Below are 24,341 nucleotides of genomic sequence, written 5' to 3' on the forward strand. Positions count from 1 at the left end.
ATGGCCGTCGGCATCAACGATACACATTTAGAACCAGCCAAACACAACGAGGCATACATTGAAGAAACACAGAAAATCAACGATCTAATCGATTATGGTATTTTAGTGTATTTCAGAAATTCTACAAACCTCTACAGTGACTTACTGGCCAATTGCTGCCAGTCATTTACTGTCATTCAGAATACATTTTGGAGTGCCAAAAACCTTTTGAACATTAGTGGGTGTGTGGTATTGGTTCTCACTCATTAACATATTTTGAGGCGTGTCTTGTAAGAGGCTATATATATGTTGCTGCGGTAAGGGAGATTGCTGTACAGATAGATGTAAGTGATACTTGAGTGTTTCCCCAACAAATACATTTATATTTATAGGGGACACATCAAAGTGGCAGGAAATCTCAAACCTTTAATGTTTGAGTGGCCATATCCTTTTGATCTGTTTTGCCCTGTAGTCACTGTCATTTTAGAAGCCTTTGTTAAGGCCTAAAATTCAAGCGATTATAAACCCACCAAATATAAGTTGGTATGCTGTGATATATCATTCAAGTGGAACTAACAGCGTTTAAAATACTTTGCAGATATGAAATAAAACAGATAATTATATCAATAAAAAAAAATCAAATTCACAGTTTATGCTGCAAAACCAACTTTATAAGAAGTTTTAAAAAGAGGTTATATTTGGCTCAACATTCCATGACATACACTAAGGTATTGTTGGCTGAATAGATGGATGCAGTTCAATGCATGATTAACATAATTCACCAATACATTTCTTAGTAGTCCAAAAAATATTGCTATCAGGTTGTAAATCACAGTTGGCCTGGTACATTGTTTGCTGTCTCTATTCGAGATGCACTGTTTCAGTTTCAATGACTCGATATGTTCGACAAAAAACGGACGATTGTAACTAAGGCTGGGAATATCAATACAATCAAACTAGCAAGGGCAATGGTCACAAGTCAGTCATAACTTTGCTAATATGCTAGTGTACATATTTATGGATCAAGCTAGCTGCTAGGAGGACATCATGTCATTGGATGAGTGGGTGAGTGACTGACTTTTCCCCCTCATATCGTTTTTTCAGTGGCTACACAGCTAGAGATGCACGTGTCATTTGGTTTGGTGGCAAGAAATGTGAATCACTTTGCTAGCTATGCAAAATGGCTTATCCAGTTAGCATATCTCTTGTGTGTTAAAATTCACTCCGGCTAGCTATTTACTCTGATTTCAGAGTGTTTGAGTGTGCCAGAGTGCAGAATAACTGATGAATTTACAAAGCCACAAGACTCGCTGAATATGACTGGTGTCAGTAAATGTAGGCAATAATTATTGTTAGAGTTGCGTCAATTCGAATCTGGTATCAGGATAAATATGACAATGAGTCACCGATTGTATACTATGTATTTTTTATTAGCTAAGTAATAAATGGCAAATGCAACTTTCGTATATACAAGCTCATTGTAATACCACGCAGGGCAGAACAGAGAACTGACAGGATGTATGTAAACAGTGTTCTTATACTGTGATAGGCCAACAGACGGGTTGGGACAATGTCTATCACAGTAGAGGCTGAGCGTGGTTTAGACTTGCTCAGCCTATCGCAGGCGCTCAGGCTGGTTCCCGCCTCTTGGAGTCCTCCCTCTGTCGATGTATAGATTCTTACTGTTCTGGTATCGCAGCCTAGTTAGACCAGTTGCTCAGTTCCTGCTATTGTGTTGTTCAGTATTTTTCCATCTCAGTTAAACCTCGCGATGACCACCCCTCCCTATACCTGATTAACCACAACTTTGTAAGATACATCAAGTCACACCATGTGCTCAATACTGTCACATACAAACACAAGGACAAAGCATCTGCTGGGCTGTTATCTACAGTTTTGCAACATGCAGGTCACACCATGTTACTCAGTTCTTGTCACACACACAAACAGGCAAGTAGATGTAGCAAGCAGTTGTTTAATCTCATGATGATGCTCAAGTGCACAAATGCAGATCCTTCACACAGCCAACATCAGATAATATTTAATCATATATATATATGGTAATGGCAATAATGTAAAACACAGAATCCCACATTAGTCACGAATGCTCTATAAAACACGTGTATAGGCTAACCAACTCTGCTAGGGCGAGTAAAATGATAATTGAGGTGTTCTCTCATTTGTGTCAGGAAGTAGCTAGCAAGCTCGTCAACTTCAGCCAGTTAGCTTGGTTGCTTGATTGGGACAACACATGCATTATTTGCAGGTAAAACTGCATTGTTGCTTAAGGGCTTGTAAGTAAGCATTCCACTGTAAGGTTGTATTCGGTGCCTGTGATAAATAACATCTTATTTTATTTGAAGCTGCAAATCAAATTGCATTTGTCACATACACCGAATACAACAGGCGTTGACCTAACAGTGAAATGCTTACTTACAAGCCCTTAATTAACCGACAATGCTTCAGGGGGTACCGGTACATAGCCTTAACTCTTAATTAACTCAATGTGTGAGGGCACCGGTTAGTCGAGGTAAAATAACAAGCGAGGCTGTATAAGCGAGGCACCGGTTAGTCGATGTAATTGAGGTAATATGTACATGTAGGTAGAGTTAAAGTGACCATGCATAGATAATAAAAAGAGAGTGGCAGCAGCGTAAATGAAGGGGTCTGGGTAGCCATTTTGATTAGCTGTTCAGTCTTATGGCTTGGGGGTAGAAGCTGTTAAGACACTTTTTGGACCTAGATTTGGCGCTCCGGTACCGCTTGCCGTGCGGGAGCAGAGAGAACATTCTATGACTATGGTTGCTGGAGTCTTTGACAATTTCTAGGGCCTTCCTCTGACACCGCCTGGTGTAGAGGTCCTGGATGGCAGGAAGCTTGGCCCCAGTGATGCACTGGGCCGTACGCACTACCCTCTGTAGTGCCTTGAGGTTGGAGGCAGAGCAGTTGCCATACCAGGCAGTGCTCTTGATGGTGCAGCTGTAGAACCTTTTGAGGATCTCAGGACCCATGCCAAATCTTTTCAGTCTCCTGGGGGGGATAAGCTCTGTCGTGCCCTCTTCATGACTGTCTTAGTGTGTGTGAACCATGATAGTTTGTTGGTGATGTGGACACAACCCCGTCGATGAGAATGAGGGAGTACTCGGGCCTCCTTTTCCTGTAGTCCACAATCATCTCCTTTGTCATGATCACGTTGAGGGAGAGGTTGTTGTCCTGGCACCACACCTCCCTATAGGCTGTCTCATCGTTGTCGGTGATCAGGCCTACCACCGTTGTGTCATCAGCTGATTTGATGATGGTGGTGGAGTCGAGCCTGGCCACACAGTCATGAGTGAACAGGGAGTAATAATAATAATAATAATAATAATAATATATGCCATTTAGCTGACGCTTTTATCCAAAGCGACTTACAGTCATGTGTGCATACATTCTACGTATGGGTGGTCCCGGGAATCGAACCCACTACCCTGGCGTTACAAGCGCCATGCTCTACCAACTGAGCCACAGAAGGACCAGGAGTACAGGAGGGGACTGAGCACGCACCCCTGAGGGGCCCCCATGTTGAGGATCAGCGTGGTGAATGTGTTGTTCCCTACCCTTACCACCTGGGGGTGGCCTGTCAGGAAGTCCAGGATCCAGTTATAGAGGTGTTTAGTGGTGAAACATAAGATATTACAGTTTTTAATGCCCCGTTGGTAGGATATATGTGCTCGTAGTTCGTCTATTTTATTCTCGATTGATTGTACATTGGCTAAAAGGACTGATGGTAAAGGTAGATTGCCCTCTCGGCGACAGATCCTTACAAGGCACCCGGATCGGCGTCCACGATAACTCTTTATTTTCCTCCTGCGAATGACGGGGATGAGGGCCTTGTCTGGTGTAAATCCTTCTCGTCCGACTCGTTGAAGAGGGGTGTGGTATTGATGGAGTTTGATGCGCCATGAGTTTGTGCTCATGGCGCATCAGAACATAACATAAAAACATTGTGGTTATTTATACATATAGAGCATCATTAATGAGAGCCTGGGTTAGCGAATCGTACTTGCAACCACAAATCTCAATGTATGACCATGAAATTCTAAGTACAATCTCAGGTAGTTCTGTCATCATTATAATCCCAATTAAAGTTGTGCTGTTGCAACTACATGTAAACACACAGTCCAGTTCAAAGTGAATGATAGCAGGCCCTTGTGGCAAATACAGTACAGAGAGTGTTCTTAGTGCCAGCATCATTTTGTGTTGGTAAATGGAAAGCTACAAAAAATATAGACAAACTCTCTTGGTAAATAGTATTGTCTACAGCCATCAAACTTAACTCTGCACCTCGAAGCCAGTTTCATTGCTTTGTTTCATTGTTCCCTTATAATCAGGGACTGATTTAGACCTGGGACACCAGGTGGGTGCAATTATTTATCAGGTAGAACAGAAAACCAGCAGGCTCCGGACCTCGTAGGGTAAGATTTGAGTACAGCTGGTCTACAGCTGATCATACGGTATTCTAACTCAGGCGAGCAGAACCTCAAATCTTCCATAAGATCGCGCACTAGCTGCTGTTAACAGAGACAACCCCCCCCGAGTTTAGCTAACGCTCCCTTCCTGTCCTGCCGATTGTATAGAAGAACCAGCTCGGTTGATGTTTTCCACGTCCTTGTTCATCCATGTCTCAGAGAAACATAGGATATTATAGTTCTTCAAATCACGTTGATAGGATAGTCTTGAACGGAGGTCGTCCAGTTTATTCTCCACATTCGCCAATAGAATGGAGGGTGGAGGCGGTTTATCCACTCGCCGACGTAGTCTCGTCAGGTATCCCGCACGCCGGCCTCTATAATGCCGCTACTTCATTTTTGAGTGTCAGGGTTTTGGGCCTGGTCTGAGCAGAATGTCCTTCGCCGCCGACTCACTGGAGTAGAAAGTCTCGTAGAAAGGATTGAGGAAATGTGTGGACAAAAGTTAAGATCTCTCATGCAACTGTTTGGACTAATGATTGCACCCCTTGACAGACAGCTAGGTCAGTGTATAGCCTTGGTCAGCATTGGTCAGTGCACTGTCAAGAAATATACAAATATAATGCACTTGAGTGTAGGGTACCTTTTCCAATATACTGTATATATTTTCTTATGGCCTGAGAATTAGTATCTTTCATTGATTGTTTTGCCAGTTGGATCGTTTGTGGGAGGGGGCAGTCAATAACGTAGCCTAGGGATTGACAAGTAGAACATAATAAATACTAAAGTTAAGCTATCTGCCATTCATCTTTCAACTAGGAATAAAGGAAACGATCATTGAGGATTGCAAGAAGTCCGAAATATGGAAGGTAATGGGACTGGACCTGTTTATTTTGACACAACACTCACTATTGCGTTCTTGAATGCATTGACTTGCATTCCTTCACCGTTTCATCACTTAGACCATGTTAATTGGGTTACGTGCTGTATTCCCGACTGCACACTACCCAGTCATTGTTTTGACTGCTGCGTGGGAATGCATTGTATGCTGTGTTTATGATGGACATCTCTCTTGTCTAATGTGAAACATTCAACACGGTGTCTTAATCATAAGGTACCATATCAAGGTCATAACATACCTATTTTCTTTCTCAGATATTGATCCTGGGCCACTTGAGCACCAAGCTTCTGTCGACATGCTGCAAAAACGTCTGACCTGATGCAGGAGGGAATCACCAGCATGTCACACTAATGGGAATTATAATTTTCATAGATGTCTCACTTGCGACCGTTGCGGATTGTAACCGTGATTTCAGGACAACAACACGACAGCAATTGTGGCGGAGCACAATCTGTGGTTGACTTCGTTTGTAATTGGAGAATTACATTGCAAGTGGGCGTTTTCACACCTCAAAGTGACGCTGCTTCTGTTTCATGTAGAAGGGATGTGATAATAGTAGATCTCTGTAAGGCTGTCTGTTTTGTTACATGCAAGATGGATATAATAATGTGTCCCCACAACAGCATAAGCAAGACATGACATATCATTAGCATAGAACTTCTCAGGTACTCAATTAGTACAAATAACCAAAGGCTACTTAGAATTATGTTTAAAACAGTTGAAAGTGGTGTTATTGATATCCGCACCATGAACTGCAATTAAACTGTATTTTCTCTTAGCTGTGGAGGACCTCTACAAAAGCAGAGAGCCTGTACTGGAAATGAAGGCCGTCTACTTCATGACCCCGACAGCAAAGGTTCAACATCATTAAATGTCTCTACACCATACTCCACCTCAATATGAAAACGTCTATATTGATCATCATTCCAAACAAAATAGTACAACTTGTTCTCCGCGTGTTCTAGGTTTGACAGGGCTGTGAATGTGTATTTGTAGTGAAATATATATATATATATATATATAACCTGAAAGGCCGCTCCTAAACCGCCTTAAAAAAAAAGACAGATTACGGTTTGCAACTGCACATGGGGACGAAGATCGTACTTTGTAGTGAAATATTTCCATTCAGTGTTGTCAGTGTGTGAATGCCTTCATTGGTGACTTCAAGCTGAAACTTAAGTACAAAGCAGCATATGTTTATTTCACTGACTGTAAGTATATACTGAGGGAAGAAATATTCAGTCTTTTTTTTATTATAAACCCCTTTATTGATGGTCAATTATTCTGGAACTCTCCCCACATCAGATTGTTCAGCAAGATGAAACAGTACTGTGCAAAATACATACGTGTCAGCAAGGAAATAGACATTTCCTTCTTGCCCCAGGAGTCCCAAGTAAGTTTTTTAAATTTTCCATTCACATAAGAAACTGTTACTCTCCCTTACAAAATAACTTGCACCATGTCAGTTACTTACGTTATTCATTTTTGTTGGTCTCTTGGTGCTGGATGTCTGTAGGGCAAAAAGGTACACAAAATCCTGGAAGGGCGTTGCTTTAAAATCTTAATATGATGTTATAAAATGTGGCAATCTGTCAACGCTAGGATTCTGTAACGGAATATCTGGATACAGTAACACTTGTAGATTTATTCAAAAGGCCTGTTGTCAGGAGAAAATGCTTGAGGGGTGTGACTTGGATTATATGATCTGTGTTTTATCCCTCTAAAAAAAACTGCTTCTAAGAATGCAGAAGCATGGGAAGATTATCAGTTACCGTGTGTTGATGGCACCTAGTATTTGAGAGTGAAGCTGAACACGATGAATTTAGTCAAAATTATGGCATAAATGGCATAAACACTTTTCTGGATGTTCCTCTCATCCATGTACAGTGGGGAGAACAAGTATTTGATACCCTGACGATTTTGCAGGTTTTCCAACTTACAAAGCATGTAGAGGTCTGTAATTTTTTTTATCATAGGTTCACTTCAACTGTGAGAGACGGAATCAAAAACTAAAATCCAGAAAATCACATTTTGTGATTTATTTGTTGTTGTTTTGTTTTCGGACCAAACCAGTTGTTTATTTGATCCTATCTTGTTTAATAAAACAAACGTAACAGCTCCAAAACACAAACTCTACAAAACATTAAACGTCCTCTGAAAACCCAAACAGCCTAAACTGGTGCAAACTAACACAGAATGCCAGGACGTCAAGACACTCAGAGGAAATCACCCACAATACACCTGGCAACCTATTAGCGCTGCGCCCGGTTCCCACAGAGACAACAATAAACACCTGCCTCTGATTGACAAGAACCCTTCCGCCAAAGCCATCCCTAACCTGGAACACGCCACTAAGCCAATCCCGCTATCTACACACCACATACAAAAACCCATGTCACACCCTGGCCTGACCAAAGAGCCTAAAGAAAACACAAAAGTCTCTGGTGACACAGGGCGCTGACAGAACCCCCGCTAAGGTGCGGACTCCCGGGAGGCACCTCAAATGATTTTTATGGGAGGGTCCGGGTTTTATTGCATGACATGGAGGCGGATCACCTACCAACCAGTAAGACCCCACTTCACAGACCTGTTAGTCTTAGTCCATCCTTATTCTCCGCCTCCATGGCTTTAACTCACCATGTTTGAACTCACCTGTATAAAAGACACCTGACCCCACTGGAATCAGACTCAACCTCTCCACAGATGGCCAAGACCAGGAGCTGAAAAGGACATCAGGATAGAGGGGTAGCAGCTGCCGGGCAGGCTGGTATGGGCTACAGGACAATAGGCAAGCAGCGGGAGAAAGCAACAACTGTTGCGCCGGATTAGGCGGGAAGACTTCAAGATGACGGTCAATCACCCTCGGCTGGGGCTCCATGCAGATCACAGGAGGCATCAATGATCAGCGAGGAAGGTGAGGCAGCCCAGAACTACTGATGACCTGGTGCAATGACCTGAAGGAGCTGGGACCAGAGTCTCAAGGAAACCTGGTGCAGCACTACGCCGAGGGCTGGGGTGTGGAGGTGGTACTGGATAGACCGGACCGTGCAGGCGCACTGGAGCTTGCCCAACCTTACCTGGTTGAATCTAGATCACCCTGCCAGTGGGAGAAGGTCATGCCCGTCTGGAGACAAAAATATAGCTTTTTGGTCTAAAGTCCACTCACCGTGTTTGGAGGAAGAAGAAGGATGGTACCATGTAACCCCTAGACCACCATCCCAACCGAGAAGCATGGGGAAACATCATGCTTTGGGGATGCTTTTTCAAAGGGGACAGGACACACAGCCAGTGTCTCCGTAAGAAGCCTCAAGGTCCTGGGGGCTGGAGCCAGTCTCCCGGGCTATGAACCCAATAGAACATTTTGGACCACTGCATAAAACCATGCCCAGCGGTCTCTCTAGCCCCCGGTAAACACAGGAGTTTGTAGAAGGTCTGTATACAATAAAATCCCTGCTGCAGATTGAGAACCACTGGTCAAGAACAACAGAAACCTAGAACACCCCAATTGCAAACAATCCCACTATCTACAAATATAGGTTCTGCATCTATCTACACACCACATACTTTGAAAAACCCATGTCACACCCTGGCCATGACCAAATGTTCATAAAGAAAAACACAAAATATTCATCCTTTGTGGAGCCACTGGGAACCAAGGGATGCAGGTAATCCAGAAAATCAAATTGTGTAATTTGTTTTTAGACATTTTTTTTCTCGTTCTAAAATATGAAAGGCTGGAATCTTGTCTCATCACCCTCGTGATGAACCCCATTGTTAAAATAAATATAAAATAAGATAATTGGGAAAAATCTGCTTAACAAGTCACGTAATAATTTGCATTGAGTCGTACTGTGTGCAATATGAATGACTACCTCCTCTGTACCCCACAATACAGTGAATTATCTGTCCCTCAGTCAAGCAGTGAATTCACAGATTCACATATTCAACCACAAAGACCAGGGAGGTTTTCCAATACCTTACAAAGGGCACATATTTGTAGATTCCCCCAAAATAACAGACATTAAATATCCCTTTGACCATGGTGAAATTATAAATGACACTTTGGATGGTGTATCAATACACACAGTAACTACAAAGATACAGGAATCCTTCCTAACTCATTTGACGGAGAGGAAGGAAACTGCTCCGAGATTTCAACATAATGCCAATGGTGACGTTAAAACAGTTAGAGTTTAATGGCCGTGATAGGAAATAATTGAGGCTGGATCAACTTTGTAGTTACTCTAAAATGCTAACCTGAATGAGAAGGAAGCCTGTACAGAACATAGTTAAAGTCGGAAGTTTACATACACTTAGGTTGGAGTCATTAACTCGTTTTTCAACCACTCCACAAATTTCTTGTTAACAAACTATAGTTTTGGCAAGTCGGTTAGGACATCTACTTTGTGCACAAGTAGTTTTTCCAACAATTGTTTACAGACAGATTATTTCACTCATAATTCACTGTATCACAATTCCAGTGGGTCAGAAGTTTACATACACTAAGTTGACTGTGCCTTTAAACAGCTGGGAAAATTCCAGAAAATGATGTCATGGCGTTAGAAGCTTCTGATAGGCTAATTGACTTAATTTGAGTCAATTGGAGGTGTACCTGTGGATGTATTTCAAGGCCTACCTTCAAACTCAGTGCCTCTTTGCTTGACATCATGGGAAAATCAAAGCAATCAGAGCAATTTCCAAACGCCTGAAGGTACCACATTCATCTGTACAAACAATAGTATGCATGTATAAACACCATGGGACCACCAGCCGTCATACCCCTCGGGAAGGAGACGCGCTCTGTCTCCTAGAGATGAACGTACTTTGGTGCGAAAAGTGCAAATCAATCCCAGAACAACCGCAAAGGACCTTGTGAAGATGCTGAAGGAAACAGGTACAAAAGTATATAAGTCCAGAGTAAAACGAGTCCTATATCGATATAACCTGAAAGGCCGCTCCTAAACCGCCTTAAAAAAAGACAGATTACGGTTTGCAACTGCACATGGGGACGAAGATCGTACTTTTTTGGAGAAATGTCCTCTGGTCGGATGAAACAAAAACAGAACTGTTTGGCCATAATGACCATCGCGTTATGTTTGGGGTAAAAAGGGGGAGTCTTGCAAGCTGAAGAACACCATCCCAACCATGAAGCATGGGGGTGTTAGCATCATGTTGTGGGGGTGCTTTGCTGCAGTGGGGACTGGTGCACTTCACAAAATAGATGGTATCATGAGGAGGAAGTTAAAGCTTGGTCGCAAATGGGTCATCCAAATAGACAATGACCCCAAGCATACTTCCAAAGTTGTGGCAAAATGGCAAAGTCAAGGTATTGGAGTGGCCATCACAAAGCCCTGACCTCAATCCTATAGAATATTTGTGGGCAGAACTGAAAAAGTGTGTGCGAGTAAGGAGGCCTACAAACCTGACTCAGTTACACCAGCTCTTTCAGGAGGAATGGGCCAAAATTCACCCAACTTATTGTGTGAAGCTTGTGGAAGGCTACCCAACGTGTTTGACCCAAGTTAAACAATTTAAAAGCATTGCTACCAAATATTAATTGAGTGTATGTAAACTTCTGACCCACTGGGAAGGTATGTTTTTTGTTACGTTTGTGGCTGGGGGCTGCGATGGTAACTCTGTTACTGACGGTTATTGATGAAGACTGTCAATAAAATAACTGTTAATTTTTTAAAACTGGCCTACTTTAATTGTAGGATTTTTTTTTAATGTACCGAATCTACTCGCATTAACATCTGCTAACCATGTGTATGTGACCAATAAAATGTGATTTAAATTTGATTTGAGTGTTTACTAATGATTATAAGCAATAACAACAATATGTATTCAACAGCAGTCGACAAGGTTGTTCTCTGATGCACTAATGTTGTCAAATGGACAATGTGCCAATCCTGACATGGTATAATTTGATATGGAATCCTTTCTTAATTTATAGACTAATCAACATTGATCAGGCCCTGTCCTGGCCGATATACTGCCCTAGGTGAAACCAAAAAAAAGTACAATAGTAGCCTTGGCTATACAGTATCGGCCCACAATGCACTTTTATGAATGCCCATGTGGTAGCCTAAAATTGTCAAACAGACAGTTTTCCATTAATGTAACCAAAATGACAGGGATTAGTTTATTTTTATGCATGTATTAATTACAGCAATTTACCATTCTCGTGTTTGCAGAATAAAAAACCTGCTACACTTCTTTGTAAGGCACTTACGTGCTCCATGTGAGCAATGAGCATGTCTGGTTTCTCTGTCCTGTAAATGTTGAAGGAGCGTGCTCGCGCCTGAGCAGGCATTAGGACCGTCCCAGACTAAAAATAATAATAATTATAATCATGGTCGACCGAGAGTCGTCCTGTTCTTTTCGACCAATTACTTGGTCGAAATGTAAAAAAATATTTTTCCATATGTAGACAGACACCCTATGTGTTTCAACTTCATATGCACTGGGCTTGTCTGATGTTTTAATCATACTGATTGATTAAGTAATTAAGATACAAATGAATGGTCACCCTGTGTTAAAAAAAAAATGACAGCGAGTGCCTGTGTGACTTGCGCACGTTGTCTCGCTCTCCCCTTGCACTGCAGTGAAAAGGCATCAAGTGTTTGTTGCGCTGTCCATGCTGAAGCTGCAAAATCATTTCAGCCATTTTAGTTTTACTTGTTTCGGACTGAAAAGTTCTGTTACCGAAATCCCTAATTTGTTTAGGAAAACATTCCCTTTTCCCTCAACAGAGGCTCCCGAGTAGTGCAGTGGTCTAAGGCACTGCATCTCAGTGCTTGAGGCGTCACCACAGACACCCTGGTTCGAATCCAGGCTCTATCACAACCGGCTGTGATTGGGAGTCCCATAGGGTGGCGCACAATTGGCCCAGCATCGTCCGGGTTTGGTCGGTGTAGGATGGCATTGTAAATAAGAAGTTGTTCTTAACTGACTTGCCTAGTTAAATAAAAAAATACTTGCTCTCTTTACGTGAAACCTGTAAGCATTTCATGCATGGGACCACTAGGATCTGCCCTATAGCCTATCATAATCACGTCAATAAATTGGATAGAACAAACTCCAAACACAGTAACGTGACAGTAAAATGGATGCGGAGGACGTGACAAATAAACTCGAAATGGGCAAATGTTTACTGGTTGCTCAGGAGGGAAAGGGGAAGTTAGATTTGTGGAAGACATTTGACTTAAAGTCGTTGAGGAAACTACTGGAGATCAAGAAAAAGGAGGGTATAGGAGCACGCACTGCGTGAGAATTATTTGTGCCAAACAGTTGCTGTTAGATTACAATATAATTTTTTCCTCTGACCATTTGGAACAGTGTAACCACCACTAAATAAGTGTTAATGTGAGACTTTTCTAACAAAGATTTAAAAAATATGTATAAAGCCTTTATTACAGCAGACTGAAAACAAACATTTGCATGCATTTGTGAATTGAGGTTTATTTATTGTTTAGGCTAATTATTCAAAGCTCCGTTTTTATTTAATATTAAAACTAAAATGCTTGATTGCATTTCAAAATATGAATGTCTCATCTGATGGTATGAACGAATGAATGATACAGTAGCCTATACATTTGAAATATAGGCATAAATAAATGATGGTATTAAGACTAAACAGGACGCGCTCTTAGGCCTACAGCTCGATGGTGGTTATACAAACCTACTAATGATAATGATCACAATAATTGTAATAATAAAAATAAGGAGATTTATATTTTTAAAGGACAGTATAGGAGCGAGAGCTGCGTGCATATTATGTGTGACAAACAGGTACTGTTAGATTACAATATTATTTTTCTGCCTGTTTGGAACAGTGTAAACAACACTAGATAAATTATAATACCAGTCTGTTAAAAAACAAAAATGAAATGTAAAGCCTTTTTATAGCATAGCAAAGATTAAAAACAGCCGAATCTGTGAAATTGTTTTATCCGACATTTTGCCATTGTATGAGGGTTGATGCTCACAGAATCAGTAGGCTATTAATCAAACAGGCAACAGAATCAGGATCTGATTTATTTCTGTAGATGTATATGGATGATTAAAAAAGCCAGGCACATTTAACAGTTAGGCTATTGATTATAGACTTAATTAAGTTGGTTCCCGTTCTCCTCACTTTTCTTAGAGAATTAGGCTAAAGCAAAGGCTGTTTCCTCATCGCTGCTGCCTGCGCCGCCTTGTTCTATTATGCACATAGCAACATAGCGAAAGGCTGCAATTCTACACCGCACTGAAGATCGTTTCAGAACCACGGACAGCGACCGTATCCAACGTGGGAGAAAGCACATTTGTTATAAAATAATATTCTATTTATTAATGTTGCACCATTATTTTTACATAATATAACCATATACAATTTCAGTGTCACGTGCCTTAGAGTGATGGACTCTGCAATCCCTGTGGCCTCCACAATGGATTAGTCCACTGAGACAGGCGGAAATCAAGCCCCGTGGCCTCCACAATGGATTAGTCCACTGAGACAGGTGTCTCCACAATGGATTAGTCCACTGAGACAGGTGTCTTGTGCACCATGAACAAAAAAACAAAAACAAATTGTGACTGCTCGACTGAAGAAATCTCGGTCAACCAACAGCCTATTGAGCAAACAATCGACCAGTTGACTAAATGGGGTCAGCCCTAGCATGCATTGAAGTACCTGGCCTGCTTCTCACAAATGCAGGAAAGTGCCCAGCTGGGCTTCTGTCATTGTTTTCTTTACCTTACACAGTAAGTCAATGAAGTATTTTTTTTTTTTTACATAATTAATTAAAATTATAATAGTTCCTCACAGTATGTTTCCAGGAAAAATCTTTCAAACACTCTCCCTCTTGATAATCAGTGTTTCTGATAAATAGGCGATAGGGTGGCAACTTTGAAAAATCTCAATTATAAAATGTGAACTCTGCAAAAAAAGAAACAACCCTTTTTCAGAACCCTTTCTTTCAAAGATAATTCGTAAAAATCCCCAAAATAACTTCAAGTAAAGGGTTTAAACACTGTTTCCCATGCTTGTTCAATGATCCACAAACAATTAATGAACATGCACCTGTGGAATTGTCGTTAAGACTAACAGCTTACAGACGGTAGACAATTAAGGTCACAGCTATGAAAACTTAGGACACTATAAAGAGGCCTTTCTACTGACTCTGAAGAACACAAAAGGAAAGATGCCCAGGGTCCCTGCTCATCTGCGTGAACGTGCCTTAGGCATGCTGTAATGAGGCATGAGGACTGCAGATGTGGCCAGGGCAATAAATTGCAATGTCCGTACTGTGAGATGTCTAAGACAGCGCTATAGGGAGACAGGACGGACAGCTGATTGTCCTCACAGTGGCAGCCCACGTGTAACAACACCTGCACAGGAACATCACATCTGTGGGACAGGTAGAGGATGGCAACAACTGCCCGAGTTACACCAGGAACGCACAATCCCTCCATCAGTGCTCAGACTGTCCTCAATAGGCTGAGAGAGGCTGGACTGAGGGCTTGTAGGCCTGTTGTAAAGGCAGGTCCTCACCAGACATCACCGGCAACAACGTCGCCTATGGGCAAAAACGTTGCCTATGGGCAAAAACCCACCGTCGCTGGACCAGACAGGACTGCCAAATAGTGCTCTTCACTGACGAGTCACGGTTTTGTCTCACCAGGGGTGGTGGTCGGATTCACGTTTATCATCGAAGGAATGAACGTTACACCGAGGCCTGTACTCTGGAGCGGGATCGATTTGGAGGTGGAGGGTGCATCATGGTCTGGGGCGGTGTGTCACAGCATCATCGGACTGAGCTTGTTGTCCTTCCAGGCAATCTCAACGCTGTGCGTTACAGGGAAGACATCCTCCTCCCTCATGTGGTACCCTTCCTGCAGGCTCATCCTGACATGACCCTCCAGCATGACAATGCCACCAGCCATACTGCTCGTTCTGTGAGTGATTTCCTACAAGACAGGAATGTCAGTGTTCTGCCATGGCCAGCGAAGAGCCGGATCTCAATCCCATTGAGCACGTCTGGGACCTGTTGGATCGGAGAGTGAGGGCTAGGGCCATCCCCCCCAGAAATCTCTGGTAACTTGCAGGCGCCTTGGTGGAAGAGTGGGGTAATATCTCACAGCAAGAACTGGCAAATCTGGTGCAGTCCATGAGGAGGAGATGCACTGCAGTACTTAGTTTCTGGTGTGGACACCAGCTGCATTGACTGTTACTTTTGATTTTGACCCCCCTTTGTTCAGGGACAGATTATTCCATTTCTGTTAGTCACACGTCTGTGGAACTTGTTCAGTTTATGTCTCAGTTGTTGAATATTGTTATGTTCATACAAATATTTACACATGTTAAGTTTCCTGAAAATAAACGCAGTTGACAGTGAGAGTTTCTGTTTTGGTTACTACATGTATTAATTCATAGTTTTGATGTTTTTGGTTACTACACGTAGTACTTCATAGTTTTGATGTTTTTGGTTACTACATGTCGTACCTCATAGTTTGTGTTTTGTTGTCTTCACTATTATTCTACAATAAAGAAAAAACCCTTGAATGAGTATGTGTCCAAACATTTGACCGGTACTGTACGTTTTGGGGTATGTTTTTGTTAACGTACGTACGGTTTATAAATGAGGACCTGGTGTCCCTGGAGGTGTTAAAGGGACAAATGGATGAACAGGTTGTTGGGACATCTAGTTGTCACCTGATGTCCCTAGTTTACGTGGCCTTTTGTAAGGAAGCATGTTTTACTTTACACACACCACACAAAAGCCTCCACACACATCCACTCACTGTTTGTTTGCTGTTGTGTTTGTGCTGTTGGCAGTGTCTTCAGTCTTTGTCTGTTTTGTCTTAAATTAATTTGTTTGTTAGTTTTTATCCCAGCCCCCGTCACCACAGGAGGCCTTTGGTCGCTAACCAGGCCGTCATTGTAAATAAGAATTCGTTATTAATTGACTTGCCTGGTTAAATAAAATAAAGTAAAATCATAGTTTTTTATCATTATTTTCTGTTTTCTAGATCACAATAAGTGGCTTATCCCAGCTTATCCCAGCTTATGAAAAAGATGCCCCACTCCCGCAAGCAGGTGGCTCAGGTATGTAGCACCATGTAACCTGATCCGTTTGTCATCCTGAGATGGTCTGCTCTGTTTGGGTGTGATGCCTCTGAGGCCCAGTATATTGTGGTGTTTCTTTTCCACCTGCTCTCTATGGTAATGATACTGTGGAAAAGCAGGTCAGTCCTCTATTATGTGACTGGGTTTGTATGGAAATTAAAGCTGTTCACTTATACTGCCATGTGGGAAAATGTATTGATATTAGAATAAAATATTAGACTGTTTTTCTCAGCCATGTTTCTATGTCAACCACATAAAAATGTCCATCTGAATTTGACTGAACCACTTCCAGAAGAATGTGCAGGAACTCTGCAAAGCTGAGCAGGTATGCTTTACAGTGTCTCATATTTTTGGACAACATGTCACTGTTGTAATGTACACGTCCCTTATGTATGACCTTGTGGTTTCTGACTTATGCTGTGTGCTCACTGTTGTGTAGGACCTGGCAGTAGGGTCTGATGTGAAGGGTCAGAAGGTGAAGGACCCGATGAGGACGCTGCTTCCTGTGCTGTTGCACCCCCACGACATCTACGGCAAGATCAGAGCTGTTCTCCTCTACATCTTCAGCCTCAACGGCAAGTCTGCTGCTCTGACTCACCCTGTGCCCTCACAGTTTTAAAGAGGATCTTTAAAATGTACATGTAAACATTTAGACGCTTTTATATGGCATCTATTCAATTGAACATTTTAAAAAGTTTACAGTTTTAAAATGGAAGATCATGAATTCCTTATGTGCCCATTGACAAAGGTACCATTGGAGCTTCAGCTAATAGGAATATTCCTTCAATAGAATCTCTTTTCGTTTGGCCTGAGGTAACTTTAGTCAATGACCATTTTTAAAACCTTTTTTCTTACTGGTTCTGAACAGGAACAACAGAGGAGAACAAACTCATCCAACACGTTAAGATTGACGAGGACAGAGAGTTTATTCTCAACTGGAGAGAACTGGGAGTCCCCATCACATCTTCGGTTAGTGGGATTTTATAGGGCATAGCCTACTGTATGTAGTTTGCTAGATCTTGTCACGCCTTGGTCATTGTATTTTGTGTTTTCGTTATATATTTGGTCAGGCCAGGGTGTGACATGGGTTTATGTTATTGTATTTTCGTATTGGGGTTTGTAGTATTTGGGATCGCGGCTGAGTAGGGGTGTTGTATAGGCTTGGCTGTCTGAGGCGGTTCTCAATCAGAGTCAGGTGATTCTCGTTGTCTCTGATTGGGAACCGTATTTCGGTAGGCTGGTTTCGCTTTGTATTTCGTGGGTGATTGTTCCTGTCTCTGTGTAGTTTCACCAGATAGGCTGTAATAGGTTTCACGTTCCGTTTGTTGTTTTGTATTTTGTATCGTTATTTCATGTGTCACTTTTTCTATTAAAGTCATGAGTAAACCACTACGCTGCATTTCGGTCCGACTCTCTTTCGACAAACGAAGAACGCCGTTACAGATCTTAGCATAGTCATAGCCCATGTGAATTATACAGTACCATCAGTGTATTGTATTATAGAGTGGAACTTCACTATTATGTTTTTTCTTGCTATTCTTATTTTGTATCTTCTTACCTTAAACTTTACTTTTATTTATGTTTTCGTTTCTATGTCTCTCTTTCACTCTCTCCCTCCAAGCGTGTTCCCACTGCTTAGGTCGTCTCGGAAGGGAGGGATTTCAGGGAGAGACATACAACCTGTCCAGGTGGGACACCTGTCATAAAAGACCTGATGGAGGTCAGCGTAATGCAGACGATGATAAACCGTTTCCTTTGTCTCACAGAACAGAATTGTGTCACTTAGCTTTTTTTTCAGGCACAAGGAGGGAGGGTGTTACAAGGGCAGGGTGGAGCAGGAAGTGATGGGCCTGTATTCACAAAGTAGGAGTGCTATTCTAGGATCAGTTTACCCTTTTTAGATCTAGGTTCCATGGACAGTTTGGACCTGGTCGTAGATCAGCACTTCTTCTCTGAGACACTTTGTAGAGTTCGAGGTGTCAAAAATGCTCTGAATGTGAAGTTTTATTACAGTTTTCATGAGTGCACCCCATAAAAGACACACCGGTAGTCTACACACCCGTTTCACACGTCGTTCCTTGTTATTATCTGTCAAAGCGGCACTACAATCAGAGGCTCCATGTGTAGCAACTGGAAGTGGGAGATGAATAATCAATGCCGAATGGAAGGAGTAGGCTACAATGATCAACCAACAGGTAGGCTGAGGTTTAATGTGAATAGATTGTTGATGCAGTCAAGACCGGCACTACCAGATGGTATGATAGATGGCAGCAACAACTTTGTCAAACTAATGCCAGTCAGTTTGGCCACTTTGTTCTCTCTATTTCTCTCCCTCCTTGCCACACACACCTGCCCCTGAGTCTCCATTGAAGTTTCCCACCCCAAAAAAGTTGGTCAAACGCATGTATTTCGATATCCGAAAACAAGTCATGATATTATTCAAGTAGTGAAATCATTTCAAATGCCCATCCCTAAATTGAACAAAGGCTCTGGTTACTCTGCTAGGGCTCTGGTTACTCTGCTAGGGCTCTGGTTACTCTGCTAGGGCTCTGGTTACTCTGCTAGGGCTCTGGTTACTCTGCTAGGGCTCTGGTTACTCTGCTAGGGCTCTGGTTACTCTGCTAGGGATGGGCATTTGAAGTGATTGCACTATTCACATGTTCAGATAGTCAAAATACATGTTAAAAATTCAATGGAGACCTGCTCACGCTACGAACTTGTTGCTGCCATAGGTTATCATACCATCTGGAGGTAGTGTCTGTCTTGACTGCATCAAATCGTTGTAAAGAAGCTAGCTAGCTACAGTAGTCCGCTAAGTTAGCCAGCTAGCTCAAGTAGCAAGTGTAATTTAGGCTATTTTGCTACGCTCCCCGTACTGGTCTACAACAACTCCTTTCATATGAAACAGCAGCCTACCTTTTGGTTGATCATTGTAGCCGCCTCCTCAATTAGCAAACTTCATTGTCATTTTTTAAATGACCCATGGAGCCTCTGTAACAGCCTCTGATTGACCGACAATAAGCTACACGTGTGTAGGCTACCAGTGCGTACTCAAAAAAACAATTTTATGAATAAATGACTAAACAATATCCCCATTTTAAACAGAACTAAGTCAACTATACCCTGTTTTACAATATCTGATTAATAATGTTAGTTCATAAAGAAGGGATTATGTGGCATGAACAAGGAGTAATTCAACATAATGAACACCATTCCAACTAGTCTGGGGAGGAACGGGTTCTGGGTTATGTAAGCTGATAGGTTAACGACCCTATGGTTGAACCGACAAAACTTAGCTCTGGGGTGTTTTAGATAAGGCCGTGAGTGCATTCCTAGGTTTTCTGTTAACTAGAACTGTCAGCTAAGTGGTCGATAATGGTGAGGGATCAAGAGTTAATTCAGTTGTGTGTCCGCATGAGTGAGTCAGGTAGGAATGGGTTTTGGGTTAAGTAAGCAGATAGGTTAACGACCCTATGGTTGAACCGACGAAACTGTCAGCTAAGTGGTGATCGATAATGGTGAGGGATCAAGAGTTAATTCAGTTGTGTTGTGTGTGTCGGAATGAACCTTTACACTTGCTTTGTCTCGGTCGAGAGGAGGAGATTCAGTCACCAATGACGTCATATTTAGTATATAAACTGTTGTTCGTGGTAACATGTTGTAACGGTTTTCTTCTGTGGACGAAGGATCGGACCAAAGCGCAGCGTGGTTAGAGTTCAACATGTTTAATAAAGACTATAAACGTGAACACTACAAAATACCAAAACAACAACTGTGGGGAAAAGACAGAAGACAACCACCCACAAAACCCAACACAAAACAGGCTACCTAAATATGGTTCCCAATCAGAGACAATGACTAACACCTGCCTCTGATTGAGAACCACATCAGGCCAAACATAGAAATAGACAAACTAGACACACAACATAGAATGCCCACTCAGCTCACGTCCTGACCAACACTAAAACAAAGAAAACACAAAAGAACTATGGTCAGAACGTGACACATGGTAGCGCGCTCCGAGAATAAATACTATTATCTAGTATTGATAAGACTGGTCTCCGTCTATTTTATGCAAACAAGAATCTTACAAATTCTCAGAAAATAGATGAAGTGAATTCAATTAATGAAAACATATTGGAATAATGAAATTACGTTAACAATGTCATAGAACAATTGTATTAACATTTTGAATGTGGTGGCCTTTCCTTGTAGGCTATGTTTATTTAATTTAACTAGGCAGGTCAGTTAAGAACACATTCTTGTTTACAATGACAATGTTTACAATGACAATGTGATGCAGTGCCTTAGACCGCTGCTCCACTCGGTCCCCTTATGAAGCAAGGTCACATTGATCATTTAGTTTAATTTTAGACAAAGCCTCTTCATTGTCTCTACAGAGAGGATGGGGTCCAACCAGATCAGGTGCCTGGACCCTGTCCTCACATTTCAAGGCTGTGCTGAGACATTTACTTATTAACACTCCAAGTCCCCCTCAGGTAATCCCAACCGTAAATTATCAGCATTGTCTTTATACTGCAGGCATGCACCAGGTAACCTTCATTGACTCTTGTTTAAACCCACGTCCTCGCTCGAGGCATAGGCCCAATGTTTCAGTTCTATACAATCCTGTACCTTTTCCAATTGAAACCAATCCCATGGTATTTTCAAATAATGGGACTCCATAACTCCACCTGACCTGAAATCCCGCAGCTGCGGTCTTGGAATTTGTTCATATAAATGCCAGAAGTTTGATTTCAAAGATGGATTTGATTTTAAATTCTAGCTTCTCAATCCAACGTTAACATTCTGGTAATTTCGGAAACTTGGTTGAATAATTCTGTGCTGGACTCTGATGTATCTCTGTCTGCTTATAATATTTACGGATTGGACAATTTGCAGAGGTGGTGGTGTAGACATATTTATAAAGGACAATTTAAATGTTACAGTTTCTCTCGCTGCCTCTCTCCCTAAGCAGTTTGATTGTCTCGTTCTTAATGTGGGCCTTGGACATAATAACCAGCTGACACTAGTAGGAGTGTATCGCCCTCTCTCGGCTCCCTCATGTTCTCTTAGAAATTCAGATACATTTATGTTATCTAAGTATGGTAAATCTGAACCATTAATTTTAGGCGATTGCAATATTGATTGTGGGACGCCAGTGTCAGATACATTGAAAGATATTTGCTATGAGCTAGACCTGTCTCAGCCTATAACTGAGCCTACATGGCCACATCCTAAAGATCCATCAATCTACCCTGATTGATATTATTTTGACGGATACTCCAGATAAACATGTTGCTAGTGGGGTTTTCCCACTGGATTTGAGTGACCGTTGTCTATGTCAGAGATGTGAGAATGCATCAATCTAAGCCTCACTAAGAGGAACTTTAAAAACATGTGGACCAGCTTTTTTACATTATTTTAGTGACCTTGATTGTATCCCAGCTATCCCTGCCTGGACCTGATTTTGCTTTAATCTTTTTTGCAAATGTATTCAATACTATTGTAGATAATCATGCATCCTTTAAAACTAAGTGTTAAAGGTAGATCGAATGCCTGGTTCACTCCTGAATTATCCGAAGTCATTAATAAGACATGTTGCGAGGGTCAAGGCCAGGAACATAGGTTTAGGCCCAGATTGGAAATAATTTAGGCTTCTGAAGAATTAATGTGTAAGAAAGAAAGGCTAATCAGAAAGGCTAAATCTGATTTGTTATGTAACCACTGCTTCTGATTCATGAAAAATTCAGGAGTGGCAGGGAGCATTGACACTCAAATCAAACTTCTCCCATCCCTGGTGTTATGCCAGTTTGTGACAATGGTTCAAGTTATACAAGCTGAACTCTATAGCAGAAATTATCAACTAGATTCAGCAATTTATTTATAGAGCAGCTGATGGGGGGCGGAACATAATTATTAATAATTTGTTGACTGCAAATTGACCACAATAATCCCAGATATAGTATTTAACTAAAACACCATTTCAAATGTTGCTCACATTTGTATATGATCTCTCTATAATGCTTGGGAATACTTGGGACCAGACTTCCAAAATGAAAATCCTGATATAAATTCTGATATTGTTAGTCTTATGTCCAAGAATGAAAATCCCCCAAAATATTAATTATTTTGTGGACTTGTTTAGGACTCAGAGAACTTTTGTGGGGGGGGGGGGGGGGGCAGGCAAATAAAAAAAACATGTGCCAAATTCGGGTCTGCGGGCCGACAGGTCGGGAACCCTGCTTTATAGTCTAGGTCTCGGATATGGAAGAGATGCAGATGATTCTTTTTTAATGAATAAAATCATATATGATAATGTAACTTATTAATATGTTCCAATCTCACACACACCCTCTCCATATCTTAATCCCTCTCTCCTCTCCTAGTGCCCGTCAGAAACACAGGGCCAGTTCTCAGGATGAGCGGAGGAGTGGCTCCAGGCTCATCATCTTCGTCATCGGAGGGATACGCTACTCAGAGATTCGCTGTGCACACTGTCCATCAAGTCCTGTGAGGTCCTCATAGGTGGGTACCAACAGCAGTGGGTGAATCTCAAAAGTATTCACGGTTAGTTGCGTCCTCTCTCGTCGCTTCCAAGGTGAATTGAGACTTTTGAGATTCACCCAACCATTGCTATTGCCCCAAACTACAGCCCAGTCAGTACCTGGTCTAGTGCTTGACACCCCCTGCTGTAAATACACGGTAGTACAAAAAACAAGAGGTAATGAATGAAAAATGATGATTCACAGTACAACGTTATGGTTCTGTCATGGTCTTGAATGTCAGGCAAAGCAACACTACAGAATGTTCTTCATCTGTGATTTTTATGACATTATTTTGTTAGTCAACAAACATGGCATTTTCATTATATCTCCAGGATCATCCCACATTGTGACCCCGATCAAGCTCCTAGATGATATTCAGGCCCCGAGCAAACCAACCTCCACCAAGGAGTCCTTTACAATAGTGAAGGAGTGACCCACCCTTTAACCCTTCCCCCTATGTAACACCAACCACACTCCCCTTTTCCCTGTACCCCTTCCTCAAATGTAACACCAACCACACTCCCCTTTTCCCTGTACCCCTTCCTCAAATGTAACACCAACCACACTCCCCTTTTCCCTGTACCCCTTCCTCAAATGTAACACCAACCACACTCCCCTTTTCCCTGTACCCCTTCCTCAAATGTAACACCAACCACACTCCCCTTTTCCCTGTACCCCTTCCTCAAATGTAACCCCCCCCCCCCATGACTTGCACAGTTAAATACAAATAACAAATCCCTGAGAACACAAAGTGCTCAACTTCCTCAATGGATGACGGAAGGGAATTCATATTCTAGGTACTAGTCATTAGCTATGTCTATTATTAATACTTCACTTTTAAACATTTTGCACATTTGTAACATAATTGTTGTGCCCTACCCTAAAGTACAGTTATTACCTTTTTTAAAATCAAATCTACCTGTGTGGGTGTGTCTCTAATAGGGCTCTGGTCAAATCTACCTGTGTGGGTGTGTCTCTAATAGGGCTCTGGTCAAATCTACCTGTGTGGGTGTGTCTCTAATAGGGCTCTGGTCAAATCTACCTGTGTGGGTGTGTCTCTAATAGGGCTCTGGTCAAATCTACCTGTGTGGGTGTGTCTCTAATAGGGCTCTGGTCAAATCTACCTGTGTGGGTGTGTCTCTAATAGGGCTCTGGTCAAATCTACCTGTGTGGGTGTGTCTCTAATAGGGCTCTGGTCAAATCTACCTGTGTGGGTGTGTCTCTAATGGGGCCTTATAATAGGGCTCTGGTCAAATGTTGTACTGCTGGGGAATAGGGTGCCGTTTGAGACGCACCCCGTGTTTCGTTTTGGTCTCCCCTTAAAACACTCATAATGTTCCACGTTGGAAAGC

At 42.0% G+C, this 24,341-nt stretch overlaps 1 pseudogene; it reads left to right on the forward strand.

Annotated features, from left to right (window-relative positions):
* LOC118358613 (syntaxin-binding protein 3-like) lies at positions 1 to 23,422 on the forward strand (annotated as a pseudogene).
* The last annotated feature ends 919 nt before the right edge of the window (positions 23,423 to 24,341 follow it).

The sequence above is a fragment of the Oncorhynchus keta genome, chromosome 26, assembly GCF_023373465.1.
Source record: "Oncorhynchus keta strain PuntledgeMale-10-30-2019 chromosome 26, Oket_V2, whole genome shotgun sequence".
In the NCBI taxonomy this organism is placed as follows: domain Eukaryota; kingdom Metazoa; phylum Chordata; class Actinopteri; order Salmoniformes; family Salmonidae; genus Oncorhynchus; species Oncorhynchus keta.